We start from the raw sequence: 12,594 nt of genomic DNA, 5'->3' as shown, positions 1-12,594 counted from the left end.
TCTTTCCACAGACACACCAAATCTACAGTTGCACACAGAGCGACTCTCTCTGAAAGAAATCCAGAAACTAGCTGAGCGACTCCTCCAATACGGCCAACGAGGAAACATCCACATCAAAACTGGCAGGAAAGTCTGAGACATACTCTTGCCATAAACTCCACCCACGGCCCAACAACATGTCATCAGGAGGGAACTCACAATTCTCAAATTTTCCCTGACGAGGGCAGCGTTTGGACCCCACTTTTCAGATCCAACTTTTCAGACTTCCGCCTGAAGGACGGGCTCCCCAGTGCCTAGCTCTGGGAGGGAATGGAGCTTGCATGCCTGATAACCGCTGTAGGGTCCGAGCACCGCATTCGTCTTAGAACTCTTTGAAGTTATAACCGCTGTAGGGCCTGCGCACCGTATTCATCTTAGAACTCTTCGAAGTTATAACTTCGTGACTATAGTTTATAACACTGCAGTGTATAATTAAAATTTGCTAAGAGTATATAACTTAAATGTTCTCACCAAAAAGGACGTAAATAAATACGTGGGGGGATAGATGTGTTCATGAACTAGAGGAGAAGAAAGAACCCTTTCGATGAATACCCAACTTTTGTAGCAACATGGACGGGACTGGAAGAGATTATGCTGAGCGAAATAAGTCAAGCAGAGAGAGTCAAGTATCATATGGTCTCACTTATTTGTGGAGCATAACAAATAACATGGAGGACATGGGGAGATGGAGAGGAGAAGGTAGTTGAGGGAAAGTGGAAGGGGAGGTGAGCCATGAGAGACTATGGACTCTGAAAAACAACCTGAGGGTTTTGAAGGGGCGGGGGGTGGGAGGTTGGGGAACCAGGTGGTGGGTAATAGGGAGGGCACGTATTGCATGGAGCACTGGGTGTGTTGCAAAAACAATGAATACTGTTACACTGAAAATAAACAAATAAATAAAAAGAAAGAACCCTTTCGCAAAATGCGAGATCCAGACATCGAATCATTAAGATGTACGCTTGAATTTTACAATCACAATTTTGTCGATCATAAACCTCCAAAAAGTTGGGAAGAAAAAAAAAAAAGAGTGTGTCTTAGAGTAAACCGGGACTGGCCTCTCTCTGGCCATCCTCCTCTGCTTTGCTACCTAAGAAGGCTCCCCTGTCTCTCTCTACTCCTTCCCTTCTAGGTGAGCTATTCTGAGTCCGCTGGCCGTTTCTCTGGTCGGGAGAGAATACCCATCTCCAGCATAAGGCAGAGGGGCCACTGAGCCTGTAGGCACAGTGCAAACTTTAAGGAGGTGCAAACTAGCAAGCAGAGTGTCAGTCCCTGAATACCCTAAGAGTGATGCCTTCTTAAATTTTGTCCCTTGGGAGCACTGAGGGAGCATAAGCCCTCTGCATGAAGGCCCTGGGAGCTCTATTTTTCCCACGGCGATTCGTATGTAGGCTCATTTTCTTAATTTTTAGTTGGTTTTTTTTTTTTTTTTTTTTGTAGGCTCATTTTAGTCCTGACCCTGCTCCCTTACTTTCTGCCCCCTGACAACTCCCTGATTCCCAGGACCATGTCTACGGATAGGCCTCGCCTCCCGGATGTTGAAATTTTGCTTTCTCTCCTTCGGTCACTCTTCCCCAAAACAAGAAGGGCCTTTCTCAGTGGTCCTTCGGAGAGATCTCACTGTTATATTTATTTCTCCTCTATCCAAATGGAAATGCCTGAGTTCAAGTTATATAGAATTCTCAGACTTAACAAAGTTTGTTGAAAGAATCTATCATTTATGCCATAGGAAGTTGGAGGCCATCCAAACCCAGGTCTCCCGACATCTGGTCCGGGGTTTTCTCCCATTCCTACCACACATACACACCCCGCAAGTCACCTATTCATAGAACATGCAGTTTCTGAGAAGAAATCCCGTCTATGGACCACTGCTCTAGCCAGTGCCTACGGAGTTCCAGCCTGCTCGTGATGCTCCCTTCCTGTCTGCTGGTAGACGACAGCTTTGGCCCTCCTTTGTGGATTTAAGCCTGTGCATGATCCTCCCTTTCTGACTGCCGGCCCTACAGATTTCAGACGTGCTTGCACGGCCCCCATAGTCATTCACTCTTTCTCCCCCAGAGAAAGGGACTTTGGTGTTCTCGGTGGAGGTCGTGAGAGCATGCGTGGAACGAGATGCAGGATGGAGATTCTTAACAGCTCTCTACATCCCCAGTGCCATCCCATTCCCCTCCTTAGCTTCCTCTCTACCGAGAACGCATCTCTTGCTGTCAGACCCTATCTCTTGCATATTGCATCTGTATATACGATATCCCCAGGTCCCCTCAAACAAGTCCCAGCCCCTCCCAGTTGGGTTTGGACCACCACACTGGGGTTAATTCAAGCCACCAGGCCCTCTAATGCCATCTCACAGCCTAATGAGGCCCAACTAAATACCTCCTTCCATCCAGCCCTCTGGAGAGTGGTTTTCTCAGTGAAGAAATGAATGATTCCTAAGTCTAATAAAAGATAAGCTTTAAAGAGTGAAAACTGGGAAAATGCGAGATCCAGTTAACTTATTCCAGACCATTACTGCGTCTTAATAGGCAGTGAAGAAGTCCTGACTGTCTGTTACTGTTTTGCTTGCTTGGAATACAGAGAAATGGATAAAAGAGTATTTAGAAGGAAAAAAATAGCTATGTGGTCTCATATGGTAATGAGTTGCTTATTCATTAGCATACTGCTTTCTGAGTACTCCCTTCTGTCTTATTCTGACTGAAATCTAAAATGGGGCATGCCGGGGCGCCTGGGTGGCTCAGTGGATTAAGCCGCTGCCTTCGGCTCAGGTCATGATCTCAGGGTCCTGGGATCGAGCCCCGCATCGGGCTCTCTGCTCTGCGGGGAGACTGCTTCCTCCTCTCTCTCTGCCTGCCTCTCTGCCTACTTGTGATCTCTCTCTCTGTCAAATAAATAAATAAAATCTTTAAAAAAATAAAAAAAATAAATAAATAAAATGGGGCATGCCTAAGCAAGTGTGGAGGGCAGCTTCCTCAGAAGGGTCCCGGAGATGACCCCCATTCCATCTTCTCCTTTCCCTCCTCCTCCCTCTCCCCAGCAAGACCCTACTGGCAAGAAGTTTGACTCTTGCTCAGCAAATAGAAATCTTGAATATCTTGGGGCCATCTTCGCCTGCTCCCAACTCCTGACCTTCTACCCAGTCATGCAAATTGGACACCTCTCAAATCTACCCGTTCTTCCAGGATCCTAAACATCCACCAGCATCTTCCCCCATAACAGCCGCCCACATGACCTCCTGCCTCTCGTCTCTTCCATTCTAATCGATATGCACACCTTCTCACTCCTTTTGAGCAAATCCAGATGCTCCACTAGCAATACGGAAGGATAAAATAAATGAAAATGGACCCTCTTTTGTACCCTGCTGCCAAAGTAACATTTCCTAGAGCAAAACTAAAAATATTTAAAAACCTTCCATAGCTCACCGTAGCTCCCAGGATAAAAGTATTGATTCCTTTGCTCATTTATTCCTTCAACAAGTGTTTTGCAGGTTCCTACCAAATGCTAGGCACCTTCCTAGATTCTGGAATTACAACAGTGATAAGTCAGGCACCGCCTCTGCCCTGGAGGAGCTCATAGGGTTGTTCTAGCAACCCAGCAGTTAGAACGCAGTCTCCGATGGGGGAAGAACAGGGTAGAACAGGGTACACCTAACTTGCACCCAAGTTAGTATGGCACAGGCTTTTTTCACAGGTTTACCCAAAATACTTTTCTAGCCTCATTGTTTTTCCTCCCCTTTAACCTCCTTCCTGTAAGCCAGTCATTGGTTGTTTCTAGAATATCCCCAGAACAAATCATTGCACCTTTATTCATGCTGCTCTCCATTCCTGACATGCCCTTCCTCATTTAACTAATTACTTTAGCCCATCAATCAGCCAATATGCATTCATGGAGAACGTACTATGGGCCAGGCACTCTGCCAATACTGAAGGTAACAATGCTGAGCAAAACCAGGCACAATTCCTGCCCTAAAGAGCTTACCATTTAGTGGGAAGAGACACACACGAATCAGAGGACCACATAATGCGCACACTTGCAGCTCTGAGAAAAGCGCTAGGAGAGAGAGGTACAAGGTGCGAATGAAAGCAGGTAACAGAGACATGACTGAGTCTGAAGACTCAGGAAAGACGTCTCCAAGGAAGGGATGATTCAGATGGGATCTGGGAGAGGTGAGAGTGCTCCAGGCAAAGACAACGGGCAAATTCCCTGCCTCAGGAGAGAGTCTGCTGACACCAAGGGACTAAAAGAAGTGGAAGCCAGACAGCAAAAAGGGGGCGATGTGAGCGGAAGCTGGAGCAGGGGGTGGACCAGATTAGGTGAGCCTTTAGAGCTAAGGTATCTTATCCCCAGAGCCATAACAACCATTTTAAAAGATTTTATTTATTTATTTGAGAGAAAGAGAGAGCATGAGTGGGGAGCAGGGGGTAGAGGGAGAAGCAGACTCCCCACTGAGCAGGGAACCCAACGCAGGGTTGATCCCAAAACCCAGAGATCATGACATGAGCCAAAGGCAGACGCTTAACCTACTGGGCCACCCAGGTGCCCCCAAAAAACTATTTTTAAAAAAAGCAGCCCACGGACATAATCAGCTTGCCACCGTCATTTAAGACCCAAGTTAAATGTCCCTCTAATTCCCCCAACAGCCTCCACACCAGTAGCTCATGAATCACACACGTGTGGGACATGATTGAGGGCTAACTGGGGTAAGTCCTCAGACCAGAGACACTGTCTCTTCATCTTTGTCCTTTCAGCTGCACGGTGCCTGTCTGGCATGTGGTAAGTGCTCAGTAAAGGTTTGTTGAAGCAATCGATCAGCATGTGCCAGTCTGTTTTATTACCTCCCCTCCACCATCCTGCCCACTCAGGAACATTCTCCCCACCATTCCCCACTCCCCAACCCTACCTTAGTTCAGACTCCTACCATCTGCTGCTTTCTAACCATCTCCGTGCCTTCCTTCTCAACCCCACACAACCCACACTCCATGTGGCTACAGAGTTCCTCCCCAAACAAAGGTCAAACCAGGCCACTCTCCTCCTCATATAAACCTTCACTGACTCCCCATTCCCCTCAGGGTCAAATTCAAATCCGTTAGTCTAATTATTCAATGCAGATCATGATCTAATCTCAAACTAATCTTTTCGGTCTCGTGTTGCATTGCATCCATTCCCCTCCTGTACCCTATATCCCAACTACAGTCAAAGTCCTAGAATATTCCTCAAGGAGACCTCCACTTCCCCCCTTCGACTCTTTGCTTAAACTGTGCTCTCAGCCTAGAATGTCCTTCACTCATTTTTTTTTAAGATTTTTTATTTGTTTATTTGAGAGAGAGAGAGCAGAGTGAGCGAGAACATGAGTAGAGAGGAGGGACAGAAAGAGAAGGAGTAGCAGACTGCCCCCTGAGCAGGGAGCCCAACATGGGGCTCGATCCCAGACCCTGGGATCATGACCTGAGCCAAAGGCAGAAGCTAAACCGACTGAGCCACCCAGGCGCCCCTTCATGCAGTTTTCATAAGGAGAAAATTGGTGTTTCAAGATAGAGCTCAAATGCCAACCCATCACCAAACTTCTCGCTAATCCCCCAAACCCAGAATCACTGGCTTCTTTCCCCACAGGCAGACCTTAGAGATATTGCTGGTTCAGGTCTAGGCCACAGCAATAAAGCAAATATCACAATGAAGTGAGTCAGATGAATTTTTGGTCTCCCAGTGCATATAAAAGTTGTGTCTGCACTATACGGTAGTCCATTCGGTGTGCAATGACAGCATTGGGTCTAAAAAGCAATGCACATACCTTAATTTAAAAATATTCCTAAAAACTGCTATCAACTGGGCTTTCAGAAAGCTGTAATCACGGATCACAGATCACCCTAACAAATACAATAATGATGAAAAACTTTGAAATATTGCAAGAATTACCAAAATATGACACCGAAACTCTAAGTGAGCAAATGCTGTTGGAAAAATGGTGTCATAGACTTGCTTGAACCTTTAATTTGTAAAAATGAAACAAAACAAAACAAATCAACAAAACACTATCTCCAAATCACAATACAGCTAACCGCAATAAAGAAAGTATGCCTGCATAGATAGAGTTATTCCTAGCATTTTACCCAGTAAACAGCACGTCATAGTCCTCAAATTAAAAAAAAAAAAATAGCTCCCTCTGTCCTCCCCTGCACTCCCCCCACATCAGCCACCATGGCAGCCATAAAAAGTGAGAAGGACAGAAAACGCGGTTCTCTCCTCCCCACGCAGGAGCACACATTCCCAAGAGGCTAGGGAAACAAGGCCTCCCTTGTTCAAATATTCAGACAAAAAATTACCCAAGTTGTATTCTAGGAAATGATTTCTAAGCCTACAAAGATCCATCCATTGTTTCTGGATGATTTCTCAAGCTCAGACATAAAATATGAAGTTTGTAATTTACATACTATAAATAAAATATCCCCCCCCCCCAAATTGCTCATTCGTTTAAAGAAACTGGTTTTTTTTTCAAAAACTTTGTTTAAAGGCCATTTACTTTGGGAGCCATTCACATTTCTATCTCAAGACTTACGCTTGCGGATTACTCAGCCGGATCTGGACTGTGAGAAGAATATTCCCCACGTGGTGAGTTGGTGGTGTCACTACTGGACACAAAGGACATTTTTCATCTGCTTTTAATTGAGACAAAAAGGAGTAGTGAAAAATATCAGTCATGGGGTTGATTAAAAGTACCTCCCCGAACATTTGCTCTAGCTTAGCAATAGCCATCTGACACTTTAAATCAATGTTTAACGACTGGTCAGACTGTAAAACCGTCATGACTCAGAGAAAATAAGTCCCTCCTCCATGTGCAACCTGCCTGGACAACCACTTTGTCACCCACTTGTGTTTCCTTTCTTCTCCGAGATTGTTCTTCATCCATCATCCGAAGCCCATTCCCGCCTGGCTGCACGCCGTGCAGGGTGGGGCACCCCGCGGAGTTCTCACTTCCTCCGCAGTCAGCCCAGCTCGGACACAACCCATGCAGAACACAGAGCCCGCATCATGACCTTGGAAATCCGCCATATGGTGAAAACCGCATAAGCAAAGTGAGAGTCTTCCTCATTTCCTCATTGGCTTGTGTAGGGGCAGCTCCTTTGAAGTTGATTCCCTCTTCACGACCATCCTGGAAGGTGGGCCAGACAGGGACTGCAGTGTCCGTTTGCTAAGGGCCCACACTTAGCAGAAGAGCTAAATGGTTGGCCCAAGTTCACACGGCTGGGCCAAGAAGAAAATCGTGTCTTCTGATTTTGCGTCCAGACCTCTCTTCCCATCTCCAGGGCTGCCCTGCCCCCCCCCCCCCCACAGACTGGGGAAGGCCAGTGAGAGACTGACAAGTTCAAGGGCTCCTCAGAGCAAGAGGCAAGCCTAAGACTAGGGCTGATGAGGTGCAGGGCGGGGGTTAGGAGAGGTTTGGGGAACCATGTCAGCTTGGATTGGGGGAGAAGAATGGAAGCAGATGACAGTGCCTGCAGCAGCCCAGGAATTTTCTGCGGTAAAGGAGATTTTTGGAAAGCCTTTAAATTATGGGAGAACTGGGGCGCCTGAGTGGCTCAGTGGGTCAAAGCCTCTGCCTTCAGCTCGGGTCGTGATCCCAGGGTCCTGGGATCGAGCCCCGCATCGGGCCCTCTGCTCAGCGGGGAGCCTGCTTCCCCTTCTCTCTCTCTGCCTGCCTCTCTGCCTACTTGTGATCTCTGTCTGTCAAATAAATACATAAAATAAAATAAAATTTAAAAATCTTTAAAAAGAATTATGGGAGAACTGACTTCTTATGTGGCAAGATGAGGAAAGAGGGGGATGAAACTGCAGGGTCTTGCCTTTCTGTTCTGGTTCGTATTTAATTTTAAAAGATACATCCAAGGTAAAGAACCCCAAATGCCCCTTCAGCTGCTCTCTCTCTTTTCCTGCCAGAACAGGGGCAAAGTTGCTAGGGCCCAGGGCTGCACCGGGGATGCCTGGAATCAACAGTGAGCTCTGCCAGTCTCGTCTCTGTCCTCTGCCGGTCTGTGAACCACGGTTACAAAGCAGCTGTCACAGTAACTTGACTAATTAAATTAGAGCCCACTGAATGCCTTATTGACCTCAAACTCAGTCCAGTGAGCAGGCCCACTTCAAAGGTGACTATGTTCAAGGCTGTTAGTTAACAGATTAAATAAAACAGGCACAGACAGTGATGGGCAAGAGGAAAAATCCGGCTACCGTAAACAAAGTGTGAGGAGCACAGCTGCCAGAGTGAGTGGGTGACCTGTAGATGTGTGTCATGCGAGGGGGTGAACTGTGGCTCCCCCTTACCCAAATACGTATATTGAAGTCTTAACCGAGAATCTGACCTTATGCAAAGATAGAGCCTTTACAGAGGTAATCAAGTTAAAAGAAGGTCATTAAGATGGGCCCTAATCCAGTATAACTGGTGTCCTTAAAAATGGGGGAAATTTGGACAGAGACACATGGAGGGAAGACGATACAAAGAGACACAGACAGAAGATGGCCATCTGCAAGCCAAGGAGGGAGGACTGGGACAGACTCTGCCCTCACAGCCCTAGGTGGGAACCAGTCCAGCCAACATCTTGAGTTTTGGATTTCCAGCCTCCAGAACAGAGACACTACATTACTGCTGTTTAAGCCACCCTGGTTTTGGTTCTCTGTTATAGCAGCTCTGGCCAGCTAACACATCTGGAGACATCTGAGAGGCAGAAAGACCCCCGGGTGAGAAGGACTTTTCATGAAAACACTAAAAAGAGCACCAGCAGTGAACTCAAACCAGGGCTGGGTGCCTGTGTTAGCCACTGTGTGTCCTTAGGCAAGCCTCTCAACCTCTCTGTGCCTTGATTCCTCATCCATAAAATAGGGATAATCTTATCTTTCTCAAAGGAACGGTTTTAGGATTAAATGTGAAAACACAGTCTTTGGTTTATGCAGACCCAGGCTGCACATGACCCATCAGCAATTAGGCACAATCGCCCATGTAAATCCCGACCACGCAGCAAATACTAATCGGAATGAGTCACTTTTGTAAAATAACTACAAAGTGCACATGACCCTGATAACCACGCCCCCACACGATTCTGCGAACGTTACTATTGACGAACATTCGCCATCTCTGTTCCTTCTGTCCCAGCTGACTTTATTGCGCACTTGCTCTTTCTCTCTGTCCCTCTGACTAAAGACTTCAGCTCTCTGCTCCTGCGTCCCTCTCTTGCATTTCTCCTGCCGGACATGGAACACAAGGGGAGTTTGCTCGGCAGCCCCCAAGGCCTCTGTCCGTCACCTCCCTCTCATGCTCATTTCTGGAGACAGAAATGCAGACTTCGAAAAACATGTTGTTGTTGTTGTTGTTGTTGCCTGCTTTAAAAAACAAAACAATCCAAAAAATGTTATTACTTACCTCCTCCCACCTCCACCCAAAGATAACCATCATTGTAATAAAACTGAATGGAAAACCACTTCCAGTAATAGTAGTAATAACAATAAGGTCATATAATGAAGCCCTATTTGTCCAGAATAGTTGGCAAATTGACTGCTTGGGTGAACTGCCTATTCTATTTAAAAGTTGCCCAAAGTTGAAGACCAACTTTCAAAGAACTAGAACATAAACCACGTATGTTAACTCCAAGTGCACTAGGATGGTTTGATCTTCGCCAGTCCGGAAGCCTTGCAGAACTTGGCCATGTTCAGGGACATTATCAACGTTTCAGTTAGTGCTGAGGACTCCTGATAACAAGAACTGAAGGTACTTTATGTCTCTAGGTGGTATAAATTCTGCAAACAGGTTTTTAAACCTATTCGTAAATACAAGTATCTACACACAGCCCATGGATAAAGGCCCTCGGGACCCAAAATCAACCCTTTCCCATGTTAGAGGCTGCACAGGTCACTTACAAGGGCACCCCAACTCACAGGGCAAAGGTGCCCTTTCTCTCTTTATGTGGTCACCATGTCACACATCGTGCGGGCTGACGTCAAACCACTCCATGATTACTCATTAAGCTTACTCTGCCCAGCTCCAGATCAAGAAAGTATTGGACACCATTCCTGTCCTTGGACGACTTCCAGTCGGGTCAGGGAACTGCCTGCAACACTAAACTGTAAATTGGGTGCATTGAGCCAGAGGCGGCCAACGCTGGTGTCAGCGGATCTATGACCGCTGTGCTGTGTCAGGCCTGTGCTGTGTGTCTGACCGTGGATTATCTCAGTCAATCTTCTTAGTGAGCCCATGAGCTCAGTCACACTATTATCCCCACTTTACAAATGAAGATTCTGAGTCAGACAGAATCAACAGCTTATGTGAGGTCACAGAGCTAAAGAAACGTGGAATGGGTCAAGCCAGGTCAGTGCGAGCCCACCGCCACCCTCCAACCGAGCCCCTTCCGCCCTTCCTTCCTCCCATGTCCAGCCGGACCAGCTGGCCCCCAAGAAGATCCGCCAAAGGACCAGAACCAAGTCCCTTCAGTCGTTCTTCCTTTCCCTTTTATCCCCACGGACTCACCTACAGTTCCCACTAATCTTCCCCAAGATAAGATGAAACAAAAAAACAACAACAAAACAGAAAAACTAAGACTAGAGGCTTTCTCGGGAGCTCTTTTCTTCTGCTCTGAAGCAAACTCCAAGGCAAAATACATCTCAGTGCAAATTTAAAAAGGTGTTTACTACCTTCGCTTCATGGAAGAGTAATATTGCTTTCTTAATGAGACTGTGAGTTTGCCTTTATGAAAAGAAAACTGTCATATAGGTCTGCTTCTCCTCGAGCCGAACCACCCTTTCCTTCTTACTGCTTTGCTGCCAGAAATTACTAAAAGACAAAGGCCAGAAAGTTAAGATTCTGTGGTTCTCAGGGACCCCGAGGAAATGATTATAGGTTGATAAAGTGTATGTGAAGCAAGCAGGCATGGGAGATAAAGGGAAACAGAAAGGGGCACCTGGAAGGCTCGTGAGTTGGACCTCAGGTCGTGATCTCAGGGTCCTGGGATTGAGCCCCGAGTCAGGCTCTCTACTCGGCGGGGAGCCTGCTTTCCCCTCTCTCTCTGCCTGTCTCTCTGCCTGCTTGTGATCCCTGTCTGTCAAATAAATAAAATCTTTTTTTAAAAAAGAAAAAAGGGGGAAACAGAAAAAGAATCAGAAGTATGAAGCACCCGGGGGGTTCAGTCACTTAAGTGTCTGCCTTCGGCTCAGGCATGATCCCAGGGCCCTGGGATCAAGCCCGACATCGGGCTCCCTGCTCAATGGGGAGTCTGCTTCTCCCTCTCTCTGCCACTCTGCCTGCTCCTGCTCTGTTACATAAATAAAATCTTAAAAAAAAAAAAAAGTAATATTGCCACACGCGTGCACTACAGCACCACCCGGCTAAGTGGACAAGGAGACTGGTATTTCTCTAAAATGAACAAGAAGCTGATACGGGGCTATAGGAGCTGTCCGCAATCCAGACGCCCACTCAAAGTCCCGCTCTGTCAAAAACCAGAATGTCCAATGTGTTAACTAGTAGTCTTGCTAATAATTGCTTTCGGAAAGTCAAAGAAGCAAACAGGGGAACTTTTGTCCAAAACATCCACTAGGGAACAATTGCGAATTTCCCAACAGGCGAGGAAGAAATGATGTGGCCTAGACGTAGGGCCTGGCTTTAGAAAAGCATAGTTCAAAGGCCGCAGAAGCATATTTCATGGCCGTAGACTTTAAAAGAAAGACATCATTCTATGAATGAAAGTGGGGGGAGGCGAAGTTGAAAACTGAAAATCTGACAATATAATAAAATATGATGATATGAAAAAATGTGCTGCTATCATATAAAAGCAGCAGTGTGGCTACAAATGGAAACCAGCAATGAGTTCCACAAAACAACAACAAAACCAACAAAAAACAAACGGGCCCTTCATATTGCAAAAAATAGCAGAATGGGGGCGCCTGGGTGGCTCCGTGGGTTAAAGCCTCTGCCTTCAGCTCAGGTCATGATCTCAGGGTCCTGGGATCGAGCCCCGCATCGGGCTCTCAGTTCCGCAGGGAGCCTGCTTCCTCCTCTCTCTCTGCCTGCCTCTCTGCCTACTTATGATCTCTGTCTGACAAATAAATAAATAAAATCTTTAAAAAAAAATAGCAGAATGGCCTGGACAGAGAAAAATCGTGTCAGGAAGATCAAATCCCAGTTTGTGAAAAACATTATTTCAGGGAATTTGGTGTGGGGGGAGTGAGACAGGGAGGGAGTGTTGTCAGTGAAAGGAAAGGAGCAGAAAGAAGGGCTCTGCTGGGAGCCAACACGGTGACATTAAAAGCCAACAGACAGCAAGCTGAGCAACTCCAACACCACTGTGCTTCCACACCCATAGCAAGGAGAATTCTCTGTGGCCTGGAAAGGATGGAATAAAAACATAGTCAGGGGGAAAAGGAAGCCCGAGGTGGGTGACAAGACAGGAAGAGAAAAACTGGGCTTAAAATGAGCTCACAATTCTCCCCCAGATGAATTCTATCCCACGGGACTTAATAAAAGAAACTGCACATGTAATCACAGACCCGTGCTATTGGTGAGCGTGAGCAGGTGCCCGACTTTGAAAAAGG

This window comes from Meles meles, chromosome 8 (assembly GCF_922984935.1).
Source record: "Meles meles chromosome 8, mMelMel3.1 paternal haplotype, whole genome shotgun sequence".
Lineage (NCBI taxonomy): Eukaryota > Metazoa > Chordata > Mammalia > Carnivora > Mustelidae > Meles > Meles meles.
This window is presented reverse-complemented; position numbering follows the sequence as displayed.